The following is a 21,497-nucleotide window of genomic DNA, read 5'->3' as shown; positions in this document are numbered from 1 at the left end:
AATATTGTATCGGCGTAAGGAAGTTTGCGCCATCTTGTGTTTTTTCTTTCAATCGAAAGAATAAATGTTTAATCTAATCCGGAGAAATAAAAGACATTCTCTGAATATTTTTAAAACATTTCATGGGCAATCTGAAATCGGTAAATTTAAAATTATGGGTTTTTAAATCGAAAGAATAAATTGTTTAATCTAATCCCGAGGAATGAGAGATTCGCTGAATATTTTAATAACATTTTATGGGTAATGTAAAATCGGTAAATTTAAAATCATCCTCGGGGCGAGTTTTTGGATTTTGAATGCCGCGCGCGAGTTAAATCCAATCCCGGGGCTGCGCTTTTGGTGTGACCTTTGCATTAGCGTAAAACGTGCATAAATGCAGAAATACAGGGCACTGACTCGGTAATTTCAAAGGGGGTTTTAGTGAAGCGAAGTCAACAATATAAAAGTTATTCCCGGGCTGGGCATCGGTATTTTGCACGCTGCAGGTGCATTAAATCGAAACGAGTGGCTTCATTTTGCGAATGCAATTTTCGCATTAGCGCCGAAAACGTGCGACTGTAAAAGTATACGGCACTCCCACTCAAAAACCACCTCCAGGGCAAAAATGAATTTACCATTTGAATCTGCTCGCACATTTTGCGGTTCTCGTGAAATCCCGAGACTTTTAAGTGAAGAATATAAACGAAGAATTTTCGTTGCAATTTTTTTTAACAAGTACTTGGCTCTCACTTATTTCATTCATAAATATATTTTCAACGTTTCATTTATTCCACGTATAAACTTACTTTGAATGTTTTACTTATTTCATTCATAAACTTATTTTAAAATAAGTTCATGAATGAAACGTTTAAACATTTCACTTATTTCATGCATAAACTTATTTCTAACGTTTCACTTAATTCATTCATAAATTTATTTTGAACGTTTCATTTGTTCCCCGTATAAACTTACTCGGAATGTTTCACTTATTTCATTCACAAGCTTATTTCATGTATGAACCATTCGTAACTTATTTTGTTTCATTCATAAATTTAGCATCATTTTCATTCATAATTATCATTTTCATTCATAAATTTATTTTGAACGTTTCATTTATTTCATGCATAACCTTATTTCATGTATGAACCATTCGTAACTTATTTTGTTTAATTCATAAATTTATCATAATTTTCATTCATAATTATCATTTTCATTCATAAATTTATTTTGAACGTTTCACTTATTTCATGCATGAACCATTCGTAACTTATTTTGTTTCATTCATAAATTTATCATTATGTTCCTTCATAATTATCATTTTCATTCATAAATGTATCATTATTTTCCTTCATAATTATCATTTTCATTCATAAATTTAGCATCATTTTCCTTCATAATTATCATTTTCATTCATAAATTTATTTTTAACGTTTCATTTATTTCATGCATAACCTTATTTCATGTATGAACCATTTCGAAGAACAATGATCGCGTCCAAAGAGCAGCCACTCGATTCGATTTAACGCGGCCGCAAACCGCGAGGCCGAATGATAAATTAATTCCCAGACAGGGAGGCGTTTTCTGAAGTGCGAAATAATTCCGTAGGAAAGTGGAAACGCCAGTGGTCTAGGTCAACGACAAGAGCGACATCGCTCTCGAGCCGTTCATTTCGAAAATTTTATGTCAAGTGTCGGCGGATATATATGTCACGCTGACGCCGCAGTCGAAATGAATTTCGCGTGCGGCTCGTTTGATGGATGCAAAATGTCACTAGCCGAGTTCTTTAGAAAACCGAAACGAAGGTTAACACCGAAGACCGATGGACTGACTCGGGAATTCCAAGAATCGATCGCCAACCTTTATTAATATAGGCTATATAATAAATATAGGCATATTTACTTTATAAAAGGAATGGGATATTTTCGGTGGGAAAATGGAATTTCAGTTTGATATTCGGTAAATCTGTAATATGCGTGTTCGTAAAGAAATGCTACGTATTTCAGAATGTGATAACGAAAATTAGATTCTTTTAAACATTGTAAAGGAAATGGGAAATGGGAAGGAATTTAAGTCAAAAAATGGAAAACGTAAAATTCCAAGAATCGATCGCCAACCTTTCCAGTAATATCCCGACTTCTGTGGGGATTTTCAAAGAAGACGTATACTAGTTACCTTTGAATGTTCATTATTAACAGGGGGCTAATTTAAATTTTATAAAGGAAATGGGAAGTGGGAAGGAATTTAAATCAAGAAAGGGAAAAACGTAAAATTCCGGGAGAGAGAAGGAATTTAAGCTCGCAGGCAATTGTTAAGTACCAACATTTCTGGCACGTGCCGAAGTGTTGTGTACTCGGAAACGTGGCTTGAATTTCTATCATCGATCGGTACTGATAGACGGTATCAGAAGAAGTTTCCTCCAGGAGCCGAAGAGGTCCTTTCAAGTCTAGATTGAGTCCTTTGAGACGTCTTTGAAACCCCACACGGCGAAGGGAAGGTTGCATTCCTGGGAAATGACTTGCAACGTGGAATGGCTCTCTAAATTACCGAATAATTAGAATTTAGCAGCGATGGCCGAGTCTAGGTCAGCAATAAAGCGAACTATTTTTAGCGAGGTCGTTAATAGCTGGTCTAGGTCGGCCATAAAAGGATCTGTTTTAGGTGGCTCTTTATTTCGACGTATTTCAAATTTCAAGCATCTCCACCATCATTAAGGTGAAGTCGATTCGAATAAGACACTTCTTTTTTTGTTTTTTAATCAAATTTGATGGATATCTTGCATCACTTTATCCGGGGACTTGTTACGTGTGTTGCGAAAATGTTGAGAAAGAATTCCCCATCTGGTGTATTATTCTGAACTACATACTAAAATGTGGGGGGAGTAAAAATGTAGAGTAAAGTCTATCGGGTGGATCTGGGTCAACAATAAAACTAATGGTAAGCCAGGCAGTTATTTATTTCTAATACATATTTACAGATTACCGCATTAATTTCCAAGTTTACCATACCTCTCGACGCAGGATCCACTGCGCCCATTATTTCTTCCTTCCCACCAGGAGTCGCACTCAACGCACGATGCAAAGTGCCGCTCATCGTTGAGAAACGACATGCCACGTGGGACGGTACTCTGCATCGGGGATTAACTGGGGTTTCTCAGCCCGACACAAGTGCCGCTACGTGGCCCGGGTCAGCAATAAAACCAACTGTAAACCGGGTATACCCTTATTTCTAAACTCGTTTAAACGCCCTCAAATATATTTCCCAATCCTCCGCTTGGTCAACGCTCATACCACGTTAAAATCCACAAAGCAACATTTAAGACAATAAAAGCACTACTTCTCTCCAGATCCCCGAAGGCAAGCAACGTAGGCTGTAACCAGTACTTCGAAGCGCCGCACTCCCTCCTAAAAAGCAAAAATAAAAACCAAACTCGTGAACACCACCACCCATAATCGTAAAGCGACTTACTTCGGGGACAAGACTCCGTGCCGATGAATCGTCCCGACATATCTGCCGTTCCGCCCTCCAACCTGCAAAAAGTCAAAGAATAACCCTCTACGGCATTATTTCAGACCTCGTAAAACCCAACAATATATTTCCAAATCCCCGACGTTCTCGACGTTGGCAACGCCTATGCACGGGGTGCCTCTTCCTCGTCGAAGCACCGCTCATCGCCGCGAAACGACTTGCCACGTGGGACAGTACTCTGAATTGGGGAATAATTGGGGTTCGGCGGCGTGGCGCTTGCGCCGCTCGGCGGGTCCAGGTCAACGGCAAGAGCGACGTCGCCGACTAGTCGTTCATCGACTGCTGACGTGTCCGCGGGCCTCGCCGCCGCCTCGCGCCGCCGCTGGTACCTCGCGCCGCCGCCCCGCGCCACCGTCGCGCCGTAGAGCCGCCCGAGCCGCCGCCGAGGCGAGCCGGTCGCCGCGCGAACGTTACTCCGCGACTCGACGGGCCCCGATCCGCTGCTGGTACGTCCGTCCCCTCGCGCCGCCGCGGCCCGTCTGCTGCCCCTGTCCGGGCCCGAGTGGCTCGAGCCACCCGACGGAGCCAGGCCGACGAGCCCGCATATGTGCCTCGCAGTGCTCGCCGGCGCACCGGCCGAGGCTTATGGGACAATTCGGGACTCGGCGAGTCGATAATAATCCCTGAGGCTCCGATGTGCCGTTCCGGCACCATAGGTGCTGTTTCCGGTGCCTGGGTACGGTGCTTTTTCCGGGGTGTGGGGGCGAGGGGGGCATGGGGGAGGATTGTGCGAGGAGTTCCTGGAGTTCTTTGCTTCCTGCAGTCGTTTAGGGGGCTCTTATGGGAGGGGAGTTTATGGGGCTTGTGAGGGCGCAGATTTGTTCCCTGGGGGAGTGGATGAGTACTCCAGGATTCGAGAGTTTAATCGCGGTGTCTAGGGGTGGTACTTTGCTTCGGGTTTTGGGCACGTGGATTGACGCCTATGGGGGTCTTTGTTTAGGGGGATCGCGGAATTGGCCATTTGGGAATTTCCCGACTTTTAATATTTGCTTAGAGGGGTGGGGATTACTATGTCGGGGGTTAGTGCCCTTGGGAATGGGGAGCGAATGTGGGGGAGGTTTATGGGGTTTCTAGGGGATTTTTTAACTGCTCGTGGAATCGGGGTGGTGCGCCAATCTGAGGACTTTTAATTCCTGAAGGGTGGGTTTTTGGGGTAATGTCTCGGGGGATGTGGACTCTATGGCAGGTTTATGGGGGTGTACGAAATTAAGGGGTGGATGGAGATTTTCAGAGAGCCGTTCTTTTGGGAATTTCGACATTTTTCATTCGTGGACGGTCTTTTGATGATGCTTTTTGCGGATCGATGGCTGGTGGGATGTCGATTTCTATGGCGATTTTATGGGGGAATTACGAAATTACCTTGGTCATGGTTACAGATTTTGTTAATGACTAATTGGGATATGTGGGTCCTCCTCGAAAGTTTGATCGGGTTGTTCTGATGCTCTTCGAGGGATTTCCCACGGATTAACAACGAGGGAAACGGCGAGAACACCGTGGAAATTTCATGGGGAAATGCGGCATTCATTTCGTTAGTGGAAGTTTGGCTCGCAGTCGCTGCTTTGAGAGTTTGGATGTATTGGTATCCGCGCTGTCCTTTGAGGAATTTTCCCCGGATGAATAACGCAAAGGAGACCATGGGAATATTATGGGAAAATTCCGGGATGACTTAGTCGATAATAACGTTCTCCGTTTTCATGTAATCAGGGCTCTCCAGGTGTTGCTTTTCCAGAGTTCGATTATCGCCTTACCCTTCTGTCCTTTGAGGGACTTTCAAGGATTAAAAACGATCCGAGCGGTCGACATCGTCGAAGTTTCATGGGATTTCATGGGGAAACCCAAAGCGATCCCCTTTACGTTATCAATATTTGTTAAAGCGACGTAAAGCGCATTTCCTTCTCCTCCGTGTTGACTTTTCAAGAAGTTTCCTCAGTTGAGATCGGAGTTTTATGGAGATTTTTATGGGGAAATATACAGATGTACCTATCTCGGCGATGGATTTCAGGTTTTTAGGATCTTGACTATTAAATCTATGCGACCATTAAATCCTTTTGTTTTTATCGAACAAAATGAGCAGTCGGGAGAGAATGGGAATCTCATGGGATTTTCATGGGAATTTCTCGAGGAAAATTCCGAGAGCGGTTTCATCGGTGTAAACGGATTCCATTAGCGCGTCATTAAGCTCGTTCGAGTTTTTTTTCATTTTTACACTTTTTCCCATTAAGGTCGTTTTCCTCCGGCGTGATAATTTCATGGGATTTCATGGTAACTTGGCGGGAAAAACGTTCCTAGTGATTTCTTCGATGCTAATGAATTCCGTTATCTCGTCGTTAAGGACGTTTCATTTTCTTTTCTCTTTTCGTATTGAGATCGTTTTTCTCCGGCGAGATTTCATTACCATTTGGCGGGAAACATTTCTAACGATTTCTTCGGAGGCGAACGGATTCCATTATCTCGCCATTCAGCACATTTCATTTTCCACTGTTCTTTTTTTTTTCCTGCCGAGATCGTTTTTCTCCCGAGAGGTAATTTCATGGGATTTTATGGGAACTTCGCGAAATACATTCCGAGTCATTTCTTCAGTAGGAATGAATTCCATTATCTCGTGGTGAAGGGCGTTTCATTTTCTTTTCGACTTATATCCTATCAAGATCGTTTTTCCCAGGGAAATAGTTCCATGGGTTTTTATGGGGATATCGTGAAAAATAGTCCGAGCAATGTCTTCGATGCTAACGGATTCCATTATGTTGTCGTTCAGCACATTTCATTGTTTTTACCGCTTTGTCATATCAAGATCGTTTCTCTTCAGTGAGATAATTCCATGGGACCCCATAGGAACTGCGAGAACCAACCCAAATATTTTCGGAGCAAATGAATTCCATCATCCCGTCGTAAAGAACATTTCACTTCCTTCTTTCTATCAGTTTTCTCTCCGGTGAGATAATTCCATGGGACCCCATAGGGACTTCGCGAGAGACATTCCAAAAAATTTCTTCGATGCAGACGAATTCCATCATCTCGTCATAAAGAACATTTCACTTCCTTCTTTCCATCGGTTTTCTCTCCGGCGAGATAATTCCATGGGACCCCATAGGGACTTCGCGAGAAACATTCCAAACAATTTCTTCGATGCAGACGAATTCCATCATCCCGTCGTAAAGAACATTTCCCTTCCTTCGTCCCTTTTTCTATCGGTTTTCTCTCCAGCGAGATAATCCCATGGGGTTTCATGGGAAGTTCGCGGGAAACGTTCCGAGTGATTTCATCGGCGCGAACGAATTTCCCGACGTCGAGCCCACTCTATTCTTTTTCCCACTTTGTCCTATCAAGATCTTTTTTCCTGGGCGGGATGAACCACGGGGGAGTCGGGGGAATTTCATGGGAAGGCCCTGGAGTGATTTCCCCGATAATATCGGATTTCGTTAATATGTAATTAGGGCTGTAGGCAGAGGCTCGAGAGTCTTTCTCTTCGCCTCCTTTGCCAGCTTCCGCGTCTTCGTCTTCGGGTCCTCCAATTGGGATTTGCGTCGGCGAGGATCCGCGGGACACTCTCGCTGGAAAATTAATGGAACGCCCGGGAAATTTATGGACAGATTCGAGAGTCGTTCCGCCGATAATCCCGGATTCCGTTAATACGTAATTAGGGCCGTAACCGCCGCTTCGAGTTTCTCTTCGCCGTTTCGGGAAAACGTTTCCGCGGCAACCTCCCAGGAATTCCAATTTCGACTCAAATCCAGCTCCGACTGCGGACGCGGCGCCCTCGGACAGGGAAATTAAAACCGAATGGAAGATTAATGCCCTCCGCCGAAATTCCTGGAAAATGAGACCTTCGACACGGGCTTAAGGGCCTCGAAAATTCGATCCCCCGTGTTACGGGTTTACCGACTTTGCAGATTCTCGGGAATCTTTGAGGTTATGCCGTGGGAATTACTCGGAGTTTAATTCTTAAGGTTATGTGAAACTCCCTTCGATCAGTTGTTCCGAAATTCCTGGAAAAGGAGACCTTCGACACGGGCTTAAGGGCCTCGAAAATTCGACCCCTCGTGTTACGGGTCTACCGACTTTGCAGATTCTCGGGAATCTTTGAGGTTATGACGTGGGAATTACTCGGAGTTTAATTCTTAAGGTTATGTGAAACCCCTTTCGATCGGTTGTTTCGAATAAGACACTTTCTTTTTAAGGGTATTGCATCTATTTGAAACTTTGAGACATGAAATTAAAACCCAATGGAAAATTAATGCCCTCCGCCGAAATTCTTGGAATGTGAGACCTTCGACACGGGCTTAAGGCTTAAATTAATTTCGCCGGTTAACTCACACAGCACCTAAACACGCACTAATGATACCCTTTCATCCTAAATAAATCGGAAAATGAATAGTGGGAACTCCCAATCTTTAATATATACATGTCTAAACTAAAAAGATCCACTTTTAGACGAGAGAAATCTCATTCAGCGTAAAAAACCCTGCACCTGAAACTAATTTCGCCGGTTAACTCACACGGCACCTAAACACGTACTAAGGAAACCTTTTAATCTTAAATAAATCGGAAAATGAACAGTGGGAGCTCCCAATCTTTAATAAATACATATCTGAACCAAAAAGATTCACTTTTAGACGAGAGAAATCTCATTCAGCGTAAAAAACCCTACACCTGAAATTAATTTCGCCGGTTAACTCACACAGCACCTAAACACGCACTAAGGGAGCTCTTTAATCTTAAATAAATACCAAAAAAGGAATAGTGGGAACTCCCAATCTTTAATAAATACATGTCTAAGCTAAAAAGATCCACTTTGCACCTGAAATTAATTTCGCCGGTTAACTCACACGGTACCTAAACACGCACTAAGGGAACCCCTTAATCCACGCCGAGCGACGAAGAGCTCTTCTGGCTCCGTTTCGGCGGATTTTTCTCGGAGGTTCGCGCGATAAACTGCGAATCCCGAGAACCGCGGGAAATTGACGGAGAAATTCGAGAGCAATCTCGGGGATAATTGGACATTTCGTAGAAATTTAATTAGAGACGCAGGCGATGCCTAGTCGCGGGAGAAGTGCCGGCTCTCTAAATACCTTTCTTTTCTGTTGGGCGGATAATGCCGGGGAGGCTTGCAGTAACGTTAATTGACATTTAAACTTGATTTTTAGCGACACCGAGGATAAGGTAACGCGAGTAACGGATTAACGATGGGAATTAAAAGTGTCGCCAATTAACTGAGGCAGGAGACCCGCGGTTAATTAACGATAAGTACCGAAAACGATGATCACCCGTCGATCCTTTTGCGCGCCATTTTCAAATTAATTTCGCTCGTTATCATTTCTCGATTGGTGGTTTATTTCGTTCCTTTTTTAATTTCAGGGTAGGGACTCAGTTTTTCCAGTCTCGGGGATATTGCCGCCATTTTGGGGCTTTTGATAAGGCTAATGGATTTTTTTTTAGCTTTTTGCGGCGAGGAGAGAAAAAAAATGGCTAATCGTATCTGAGAGGATTACGAGGAAGCGTCACTTATCGGCGACTTTAATGATTTTCTGGGGCACTATCGACCGTTTCGGTAATCGAGGGAAAAGTCACTTCGAGACTCGTTTTACCCATTTTGCTATAAATCTTGTATTTATAGTGTATTATCACTGGGGAACGCGACTTACCGCAAAGTGGATAAGACGGGGCTCGAAAGGGCTCTCCTCAAATAACATCCCCCACGTGGAAACAATAACATTTGTCACTCATTTTCCGAGAATAACTCGATATTCCATTAATACGGTAATCAGGTGGAGGAATTACCCAACCTGGGTGAGGTGAAAGTAATTCCAATTAATAATTGCGCCTCTTATTAGCCAGGAAAAAATGATCTTGCAATTCTTCTTGCACATTTAAAAACGACGTTGATTAAGAATCTCGAGGTTTAGCTACGAGATGTTGCATAAAATTGTATAAAAATAAATGCAATTGAAAATAGTACACCTGATTACTCGTTAACATATTTATTTTGCAATTTGTTGTTATCTCCTCAATTTAAAAAGGACGTTGATTAAGAATCTCGAGGTTCAGCTACGAGATGTTGCATAAAATGGTATAAAAATAAATGTGTGGTAATTAACAAATGTAAATAATTTAAAGGAGTAGAGTATGAATATTTAAATTTGCCAAAATTTACAATACTTTGTCGTATAGTAAATTACAGTTCTTACGAAGTTAAGACGACGAACAAACGCCTCTTCATTTGTTTACCTTAAATGTATAAATTAACTCTCCACATGAAACGGTAAACCTAAATATTAGTGATAGTACGCATAAATAATCGAAAGATTTTTCAAAGTTTTCCAGAAAATTGTCTTAAAAGATCGCCGCTTCTAATTAATATATTATTATTTCTTATTACATGAAGTTTGTTAAGTCTTTCGGTACTAGTTGCAAAAAGGTATAGGCCAAAGTTTGGTCTCGAAAGAAAAGCGTAAAGGAAAATTCAGACACGGGAAAGTATCCAGAAGTTCGACTTCGGTGGAAATTAAAACTCCCGCCAACAACAAACAAACAACGTTAACCACCCCTCGAGTTTATTTTCCACGGATAAATAAATTAGCTAGGCAAGCGACTTTGGTGATACTGAAATGATAATGTAAAAAGAAAATCTCGAGATTTATCGAGAGATGTAAATTATGGGAAATTTGAAAGGATTTCACTGTCGGTGGTTTTGCCAATTTCGATACGTCACGGCCTTAAATGTTATAGTCCTCGGGATTTATACAGCTGAACCTTGAAAGTGAAGTGCTATAAAAAGACCCTAAAAGGGGAAAGTTATTCGTCACGGGGTGAATTTAAACCCGGCCCCAAGATTACGAACAAATGGCGCTAATCGGGACTCGACTTATTTCCCTGGGATGAATAAATTAGACCTTCTACCGAAACGGCAAATAAATTCACCGGCTTGGTAAATCTAACATTTGCGAACTTCAGGGTTTTATTCAACATTACTCTAAAGGCGTAAATGTGGCCAGTTTTTATTGTAATTAATTAGTTACTGAGTTTGCACTTTCATAGTTACTCTCTCGAATTTTTTAATATCTTGAATTTATGAAGTCAAAATTCGAGTCATAAATATGTTAGAGCCTGAAATGAAGAAGTCGAGTACTTCGTCGTGGGATAAATTATAATCCAAGGCACTAGGATTGATGTGAGATTATTAGTTAACCCCCTGAACACGGAGCCATATCGACATATGGGCGAAATTCGTCTGACCGTGCAGGGAATATTGGACCAAACGTCGGGCGCCTTTAGGCGCTCTTAGTAGCCAAAGAGTTAAATATTGAAAAACAAATATAAATTAAAAATCCGTTCGATATTGTAAGTCACAGGACCTCTTTACATAAATTGTTTCAACGTTGTTCTTCCTGGTAATATATTACGACCATGTTTAATATCATAATATTGCTCCATTATGCGAATATTTACCAATATGCAGCTAATAATTTGCAGATCTTGAAATTCATTTCTATTTTAATGGCGCTAATTGCTGCTGGATTTATTTCCTTGGGATGAATAAATCAGCCCTTAATGTAAAAGAGTAACGTGCCAAAAAGAACGTCGAACAATTTCGACATTGAAACAGTGAATAATAAATCTCAGGACTCATGAATAATTCTAAACTCGCCTTATAGAAATTGTTGCTCCGAATTTTCATGCTCGTAATGAAAATCATTGCATCGAATCCTTTAACGAGGCTAGTTTATAAATGACCAGGACTTGAAATCCTGGTAAAAAAGGTCCTGGGACGGGAAATCCGAGTTTTCGTCACGGGATAAATGAGAGCCCACGGGCCGAAGATTAGAAACAAATGGCGCTAATCGGGGCTCGATTTATTTCCCTGGGATGAATAAATTAGCCCTTCACGCGAGAGGGCAAACAACCCCGGCAAGCACGATAACATTCGGGAGTAATTTCGAGGGTAATTCGACATTTCGTTAATACGTAATTAGGGTTGTAAACGATACTTCGTCACGGAAAGCGGCGCTTCAAGCCCCTAAACGTCTTTCTTTTCTGTCGGGGTGAATGATGCCCCCAAGCCACGCGGAAACATTAATTCGGATTTATTTCGCCCCCCCCCTTTCCCGAACCTAGGGATTATTTATTAGGAAGAAATTCTTAACGAGTCGGGATTTACATCTGGGATTTTAGCCGAGCGTTAATAGACAATGTATATATATATGGTCGGATTGTAAAATTCGTCGTTTTGTTAAACCCGGCCGGGTGGTCGAATTTTCCTCCACTTGGATTTATTTCACTATCCGACTAGTTTTTTTAATTAAAAAAAACACTATTTTAACAACGATAACTAGGCACCCCTGGTAACGTTAACATATTATATATATATTATTTATTATGAATGCAGGATAGAGTACTGTGGAGTTGAAATGATAAAAACATTAACAGGAAATGAACTGTCGATAGTATTTATGAAATTCATGGCCAGTTAGTACTTATGGTTGTAGTAAAATAATAAATTTCATACCTTAACAGTGGATTAGTATCCGATCGTGGATGGATTCCGAAATTCAATAATTTAATGACATTACTGTATACAATCTCGGGAAATTATTTATGAAAATTAATACCTTGTGCACTAGATCTGTAACATGTGTTAGAAATTTAATTGGAAAATGTGTTGTAAATTTAGTATATATCAGATTTGAAACTCTGATAAATATGATATAAAATTCTGATATATTTTCATTTCTTCGCCTTAATTGTTAATAATGTGGAAAGATCTACCCGACGACGGAACCCTTCCGATAATCGAATCTCCTGATAAGGGAAAATTCCTCGGCTTCGTGATACGCGCGACGGGATCGAAAATTAGGCGATACTTCGGGATTAATTTGCTTATGATGCCGGGATTCATTAATAAGCAATTAGGGTCCCTGCCTCGCCACGGGGGGTCCCGGGAGTCCCTCGGGAGGTGTCTTTGCTTTACCGATATATGTATATATTGTGTCGATAATAATGGAGTAAATTGCTATTTCGTTCACCGGAGGGGACGCAACAAAGAGGGGCAAAATCGGGCTTTCAATTCTTAACCCTTTGGCTACTAAGAGCGCCCGACGTTTGGTCCAATATTGCCTGCACGGTCAGACGAATTTCGCCCATATGTCGAAATGGCTCCGCGTTCAAAGGATTAAAGACGGGTTTTTATTAATGGCGTTGCATGCATGGAACATCGATGACGAGGAAATGTTTTTTTTTCCCCCTTTGCGATGTCAGGAAAGAGTGCAATAAAAATGGGGAAAAATGGAGCTGAAGTTCTTGAAGAAATGTTTTTATTGGTAGCGTTGTATGCATCGGTCGATGCGTACATATAGGTAATGTGGATTACGGGTAAATTGTTTTTTTCGTTTACAATACCCGGGGAGGGCGTTAATGAAAATCGAAGGAAATGGAAGCATCGAGTTTTTACAGAAAACGTCCATTTTCTGTTATCAGTATTACCCGATGAGTACAACGTCGATGGCGAGGGAATTAATCCTTCGATTTTAATACCAGGAAAGGGTGTAATAAAAATGGAGGAAAATGAAGCGATTGGAGGGAAAAAAAAATTATTGTTATTAACGTTACACATTTTTTTTTTTTTATGAAAATTGAGGAAGAATGTAGCAATCAGTTTTTCAATAAATGCTCATTTTCTGTTATCAGTGTTTATCGAGGCGAGGAAATTAATCCTTCGATTTCAATACCAGGAGAGGGTGTAATAAAAATGAAGGATTGGTTTTTATGTTTTTATCGTTTACAACGTTTTGTTATCATATACTGGTTTATGCAAATAATGCGTACGACGAGGAATTTGTTTCTCGTTTGCAATAGGGATGTGCAGTAAAAAATACAGGAAAATGGAGCCGGGAGTTCTTGAGGAAGTGTGTTTATTGTTATCAGCGATATATGCACATGCATTACCCGATGCATAAAGTGCAGGTGACGAGGAACATGTTTTTTCATTTACGGTGGCTGTAATAAAAAAATATTGGAAAATATAGCTCCGGCTTCCTGAAGAAGTGTTTTTATCGTTATTGGCGTTATACGTACTCGCTCTGGAGTGTTTATTTGTGTTATCTTCTGAACGTGGAATAATTAATAACAAAATTAAACTAACGAAAACACGTTCGCCTTGTATGAGTCATTTGAAATATAATTCAATTATGAAATAAGCAAAAGGGAATAAAAAATCTGCGTCGACCAGGAAGGTTTGTTAATTAAAAAATCAAACTCTTACGTACCTTCATTTGTAGACACTTCTGCCATTTTTAAAAAACAATTAATTTCGCCAGGGTTGTTAGTTACGTAAAATTATTACAGGGGTACAGTTATTACAAAATCGAACTCTTACGTAAATGTACCTTCATTTGGGACGTCTCTACCGTTTGTAAAAAAAATAATTAAGAACCTCCACCAGAGACGCTCGTTACGCAAAGCGTCGCTCGGAGCTCCTAACAATCTTCTTCAAAATTGACGATGCGTACGGAAAGTTTAATTGAAATTTAACGCCGACTTTTTAGCGAAAGAGATTAGAGGAGGAAATTAGAAGGAATGGGAAATCAGCACCGCGGACGAAAAAGCGGATCATAATTAGCACAAACCAAGAGTAAACATACGATTCGTTTGACAAATCGCAAGTCCCTTTGAGTGGTCCTCGTTTCCCTAAGATTTCCAAGAAAAGAGGAGGAAATTAACGGCAATTAACGCAGAGACCTCGAAATCATTCCCTTGCTTGGGCTGATGAAAAGTAAATAAATTACGGCTCTCCCAGGTCCGCCATTTTATTTCTTACCGGACGGCGCTCTTTGGCGGCATTAAATTAATCTAATTGAACCCAAAGCCCGGCCTTTTAGCAAATGCGAGGGAAAATTGAATTCCGGGAGGAATTAGCGCCGCAAATTAAAATTGATATCGACCGAAGATTCCGAATAAGCGTTATTTCCCTAGTAGCACAAAAATAATTGTCCTATATATTTCTATATATTTAACGAATATCCTACAGTTTGTAAATATTTACCAGACGTTTGAAATATTTGCAAAACGTTTAGAATATTATCTCTATAATATTTATATAATATTAACTCCATGGGTTTTTTGATACTAAATGAAGTGTCCGATGATAGTCGTGAAGTAAAAAATGTATTTTTATTACGTTAATAAGTTAAAAAATATAATCTCTCATTTTATTACACTCTCATCTCTTAACCCGCGACTTACCACTTATACAAAACGATATTACCATTTGGTACAAAAGGTTTCATGAACAAAATGTGCAATACGTTTGAAGAACTAAAATGAACCATTATCTCCTCATGTTTCAAGTAACGCGTATCCATGTTGGATTTTTTTTCTGGGGTGTTCCGGGACTCGCGGGTCGTCGTAAAAATTCTGGGCAACGCTTCAGGGTATGAATGCCGTGGGATAATTTTTTCCGTTCCCCAGGATATCGGCCTTAATGAATAAAAAATAAATAACCGAGCCCGTAAGCGGCGGGGGTGGGGCGGCGCTCCGAGTGCGCGGATTCTTTTTTACGGCCTCCTGGATGCGGCTCTTCCGCGGCATAAAATTAATTTAATTGGGCCCAAAGCCCGTCCTTTTAGCCGACGGGAGGGAAAATTGGATCCGAGGGAAAATTAGCGACGCAGATTAAAATTGGTATCGGGGAAAGACACCGAACGGGCGGTACTTGGGGCGGGGGTTTTCCGCGTTATTTCGATATTTCCCCTCGCCTTGAAGGACCCGCGGGGCGGGGAACACCTACGGGAGGAGGGCTCAGAATTATCGGAAAAAAGTTCGGAAATCATTTTCCACGGTGTTCGGGTATTTTCTTTTTTTAAATAATTCATCGCGCGCCGCGAGCCCCGAAGACCCTCTTCCGCCGGCCCGGCCGGATAATGCCGACTTGGCGTGCGGACAATTTAATTTAAATTTAAATCCGGCTTTTTAATGGCGCTGAAAGAGAGACTCGTGCTCGGAAAGGTGAAACGAACGGCAAGGTGAATTTTATACCGACTGGAGGTGAACAAACGGCGGGCTCTCGAGGTAAAGAGACGCACTCGTTTCGCACGTTGCATGGCCCTTTGAACGAGATTTTCTTCCGAGCTTAATGATTCACCTGACGTAACGAGACCTCGCCAGAGAGCTAAACATTATTCCTGGGGAGGGAAATAAAATTTCACTGACGGTCCTGAAATGAATAAGAAACTATTCTGATATACTCTGTCTGATGTGCACTTATTCAAAAATTATATCCTGGGATACATGAATTATTTCCGACTATCGAAATGTCTTTTGTTAAGCCGATGCGAATGTGAAAAATCTCTCGTTTATGAAACTTTTCGCCGAACTGGGTGTACCGATTTATTTCAAACTTTACAACGTGAATATGGAGGCTATAAGGAAGGTCATGACGCCCATGAAATTTCATTTTTTATAAAAAAATTGTTAAATGTCTATAAACAAGTTTTCGAAAAATTGAAATTTCAGTCGTGTAGGGACCGTCTTTCTAATTTTTATGTTCACATCGTAAAGTTTATAACGATACAGTACACCCAGTTCGGAGAGAAATTTCATGAACAAAACCTATTTCACATTACCTTAAGGCGATGTGAAAGTGACGTTGAAAAGGTCTTATTTATGAAACTTTTTGCCGAATTGGGTGTAGCGATTCATTTCAAACTTTACAACGTGAATATGGAGGCTATAAGGAAGGTCATGACGCCCATGAAATAATTGAAGTAATTGGGCTCTTCGTGAGAAATGCTGCTTTCAGGTTCTCGAAAGCGACTCGTTAAGGCATCTCGGATAATACCGATGTGGAATCCGGGAAAAGTCTTAATTAAAAGCCTTTTTGAATGCACGTGAATAAGGTACGTGCTGGGGAAGGGAATAAATATGGCGGATTTGGCCGGACGGGGAGCGCTGATAAACGACGCGAGGAATAAAGAGGATTCGCGGTGCTTTTAGATTCCTTTTTTTTTCTTTATCTTAACAGTTCTTCCGCGTCGAGTTTTATGTAAATTAATGAACGCTGAGAATAGCTTGATGGTTGGAAAAAACCTTGGAATTATTTTCAAAGTAACGATAAACGATGACAAATGGCGCGGGAATTATGGAGGATTCATATTGTTTTTAGTTTTATGTCAACAATTCTTCGCCGGGAGGAATTTTATGTAAATTAATGAATCCTCAGAATGGCTCGAAGGTTCGAAAAAACCGTGTAATTATTTCGGTAAGTAATGATAAACGATGATAAACCCACCTACGAAGAGGAGTCTTCACTTTCTTTTGTCCTTTTTAACAATTTTTTATTACTGAATTGGTTTTATGTATATTCATGCGCGGTATATGAGAATGATATAAAAGTTTTGAGGTATCGTGTAATGAATTCATAAGTAATCTCGGATTTAGGGAACAATTAGGCATGGAATGTCGCAAAATTTCCTGCCAAATTCCTAGACGTGTCGACGCTTTAATTTGCGCGCCCTTCGCCATTTCCGTCACTTCCTGGAGGTATAATGAAGTGAAATAGTGTAAAATCCAAACTCAAGGAAAATTTAATTACAATTTAACCGGCGACTTACCGACAGACTCGGGACAATGCAAATTTGCACGGTGAAAATGGTTACACTCCTTCCCTGAGCCCATTATAAAATGACCATTGCAAAAATCCTAAAAGTGGTAACAATTAACGCTTTCAATATTTTCATTATATACAAATCGCCTCGATTGCAAAAGTGCTCGAAATGAACATTAAATTACCAGAAAATGGCGAAAAGTGCCTACAGTATTGATAGTTAATCCAGCCCAGAATTAATAAAACCCCTTTACCTCTAAACATGATTAATAAGCAGCCAGTCCATTTTCCCACGATATAAAAAAACCGAGGCATGTTAATAAAAAGAAGGGGGGAAATAAAAATGTAGAGCCCACCTTCGGGGAGGGTTAAATTCAATTTTAATTCCCCCAGCGGCTTCGAATTAGCAAATTGAAATTTCCAGGATTAAAACCGTCGACGAACGTCGCTCGGGATAAACTCGATGGACATTGCGCCGATCAGTAGGATTAACTACCCCTGAGGCAGGGGATGATTTTCCCGGAGTCATCGAAAGCTGCACCCCATAAGAACACCATGGAGCCACTAAAAGACGATCTTAAGAACCGCCCCCCGTCCAGGACTAACCGGAAAGAAATAATTAACTAATTAATTAGAGGAATCGAGATGGACCGAAGCGAGGAGGGAATCCCCTCGAGGAGCCTTTCAAGCCCTGCGGGGTTTCCGGAAATATAGGGGGGAAAATATCAAGAATAAAGGAGGAAGGAAAAATAGAAATATTGGAAATGGACATTGCGGGATAATTAAGCATGGTAGGACGGAGCGGACTGACCTCGGGGTGGAGGAGATAAATTAGATAAGTGCGGGAGGATCCCATGTGCTCATAGAGTGGGGCACTCGTGGCATTATTTACCGTGTACGGTGAATAATTTTCATTTCCCGGACCGAGTCGGGGCCGAGTATCGCCAGGGCGATCAATTTTTACCAGGACGAGCCGGAGAGCCCTGCCTTTATCTCCTGCAAAAGGTAAGGTTAATTAACCTGAGAATTACTTTCCCCGGATCCTCCGCCTACCGATTTTCGCCTGTTGATAATATCCCTTTTTACGGCGCTATTTAGCTAGGTGCTTCTTTAATCTCCCTGCCTGGCTTAAAGTAGGGTAGATAAATGCCCGGCTGAAAGCTGAACCTCCTGATAACGCTATGTGATCTTCGAGTTCCTGCAATGCACGCGAGGCTTCTCCGCAAATAGAGTGCGAATTATTCCTCCTTTACCTTCTGTACGGGTCGCATGTCACGGGATGTACGCGATAGCATGGCTTTATTCTTGAAATACCGTCCCCATGGAGGTAATGGCTGCTTTTAAGGTGAAGTGGGACCCCCCTCTAATTAGACACTTTTTTTAAGGGTATTGCACCGAAATGTCTGAAAGTTTGATTGCACGTTAATAATAGCTAATGATAACGGCTTCTTGCATAATTTCATTGTTACGAAGACGATATTGTTGGTATTGCTTAATCAGCTGATCGCGCGTTAAGAGTATCCATTGATATCGCTCTGTTGAATAATTTCATTATTACAATAATGACGTCTTATTCAAAACGCTTTGTCAGATGATTTCATTTTTAACCAAAAGATTACGTTTCTAAAGACGACTTGATCGACTTTACTTGAAATTTTTTAGTCAGCTGATCGCGCGTTAAGAGCATCCATTGATATCGCTCTGTTGAATTTTTTCATTATTACAATGATGACGTCTTATTCAAAACGCTTTGTCAGATGATTTCATTTTTAACTCAAAGATTACGTTTCTAAAGACGACTTAACCGACTTTGTTTGAAATTTTTCAATCAGCTGATCGCACGTTAAGAGCATCCATTGATATCGCTCTGTTGAATAATTTCATTATTACAATAATGACGTCTTATTCAAAACGCTTTGTCAGATGATTTCATTTTTAACCCAAAGATTACGTTTCTAAAGACGACTTGACCGAGTTTGTTTGAAATTTTTCAATCAGCTGATTGCACGTCAAATATCTCTGCCGACAGCTGTACCTGTTGATAACGCTCTCTGATCTTCGAGTTTCCGCAATGCACGCGAGACTTGTCTGCAAATAGAGCGCGAATTATTCGCCTTTACGTTCTGTACAGGTTGGATATGATGAAATGTACATTATACCATTAGTTTCATTCCAAAGCGTCATTGCCACAAAGGTAAAAGGCTGCTTTTAACTGGTCTTATGCAGTTCCACTGAAGATGTCAAAATGTGAAACATCATTTATTTGCGAATAATCATGTTCTATATCGGATCCTAAACAAAGTCAAATTTGTATTTGAAATATATAACAACATTGTATCCAAAACGTGCTACAACCTTCGGTAATATTTTCCATACTTGGGAAATTAATTTTGCTGGATCCAGGAAATTCCTTTAATAAAAAGTGCTTCAATGGTTGCAAGTAATTCATCTCACCTAGAAAGTAATTTGTTCCCGCGAGACTTTTCCGCAGAATTCGAATTATTCGCTTCTATGTCCTATATAGACGCTTATATGGCGAGATATATATTATGCAAAAATTTCTTTAATAAAAAGTGCTTCAATGGTTGCAAGTAATTCGTCTCACCTAGAAAGTAATTTGTTCCCGCGAGACTTTTCCGCAGAATTCGAATTATTCGCCCTTATGTTCTATATTGACACTTGTGGTACGAGATGTATATTATGTAATTGGCTTTGTCCTCCCTTTACGGATTCCTGACACGCTTCGGATCCTGTAATGCACCCATCGTGTACGGTATTACACGCATCGCGTACTCTGGATGTATGTCTCTCGTATTGGACCGTGTTTCGGGGGATTAACCGATTCGAAGTCAATGACACATGACGTGCGTCATGAAAAGGACTTCGATACATGCAAAATGTTATGACTGAATGGATTAAGTCATGTTTTCATGTCTGTGACAGAAGTACTTAATTCTGTTACCTGGGTGTGCAATTAAACGGGGGATAAAAAAGAAAAGTCAATGATCTAAGTTACTCTGTACTTATTTTCTTACATTTGACAGAAGTATGACATTTGGTATCATTGTTTCGAATTATGAATAATTGTGTTGTCATAACCACACCGCGTACTTTGCATGATTATGGAGAAATGCGTAAAGGGGCAATTAATTCAGGAAATAATGGATTTTAATAATCGAAATGAAATAACAAATCAGTCTGGAAATCGTTGAAAACGTCCAAAACATAATATATCATAATTTTACGGACGCCAATCACTTATTACCGCCTTACATTGCAATTTATCATACACCGAAAAAAAAAGAAGAAAAAAGAAGCAACATCATTGACCCAAAGAAAAATTTCCTTAATTCAAGAAATACTCATTTGACCTGAAACATTCTCAAATAAACCATCAAGAACTTCGAAGAAAAGTCCCATCCAATTTATTCCCATTTTATAAGACAAATAATTATTCCTCGATTTAACAAAATATTTCTTCGGTTCAAAGAAATTTTTTTTTTCAGATTATGAGATCAAACGCGATCAGACTTTCAAAGGAGAAAATCATTTTCACTGAATTACGAGCTCCACCTCGGCAGTACATTTGACAGACATTTACCGAGATCGATTTTAACTGACAAAATGTAATCACTAGGGTGCACGAATGCCGAACCTCTGATTACCTCCTGATAACGTTTTGCGATCTTCGAGCGAGCTCGAGGCCTCGCACGCGATACTTGTCCGCAAATAGAGTGCGAATTATTCGCCCTTATGTTCTACATGCCTCGTGTGACGAGACGTACATTATGTAATTGCTTTTGTCCTCCCTTTACGGATCCCTGATATGCTTAGGATCCTGTAATGTACCCATCGTGTACGGTATTACGCGTTTCGCGTACCTCGGATATCTCTCTCTGATATTAGCTCACATATCGGAGGATTAAGGCGAATTATGCTGCTTGAGATAAGGCTGTGGATGCTTTTACCTGATTGGATGATTACCCGGAAGATGACACCAAAATGTCAGCGGGGTGTTGGTCTACTTTATCCCCCTGACTTCTTCACTTTCACAGATAAAAGGATTTTATTTTTCGGACCTAGTTACATAATACCAATAATAATAATAATGATAATAATAACAATAACAACAGCAATAATAATTATAATGATGATGATGATGATAATAATAAGATCAGGATTTGGACATTCGTTTGATAGGAACTTTTTCTGTAATAATTTTAATTGGAATTTATGAAATTTAATGAAATAGTATAAATGTCGTGTTGCATTTAAAACCTGACTTAACTTTTGATATTCCTGACGTTTCACTTTTTTAATACATATTTCGTAGGCATTTTCCTTTAATGATGTTAATGAAGTCAATGAAATTTAATGGAATACTTAAATGGCTTAATGG

The 21,497-nt window shown here is 40.5% G+C and overlaps 1 protein-coding gene across 2 annotated transcripts in view; it reads left to right on the top strand.

The window, feature by feature from the left end:
* Positions 1-3,870: 3,870 nt before the first annotated feature.
* The window catches only part of LOC105703616 (5-hydroxytryptamine receptor 1), a 32,926-nt gene continuing 15,299 nt past the window's right edge, over positions 3,871-21,497 (top strand). The window contains exons 1-2 of one of the 2 annotated variants that reach the window (XM_012432118.2): positions 3,871-3,950; positions 17,523-18,103. The gene's annotated coding sequence lies outside the window, so the exon portion shown is untranslated. Of the gene's footprint in view, positions 3,951-4,100; positions 4,181-17,522; positions 18,104-21,497 lie in introns of those variants that run through there. The other variant, XM_012432117.2, reaches the window with a different exon arrangement.

This window comes from Orussus abietinus, unplaced genomic scaffold (genome assembly GCF_000612105.2).
Source record: "Orussus abietinus isolate OABI.00-Male unplaced genomic scaffold, Oabi_2.0 scaffold43, whole genome shotgun sequence".
Classification (NCBI taxonomy): domain Eukaryota; kingdom Metazoa; phylum Arthropoda; class Insecta; order Hymenoptera; family Orussidae; genus Orussus; species Orussus abietinus.
This window is presented reverse-complemented; position numbering and strand designations above follow the sequence as displayed.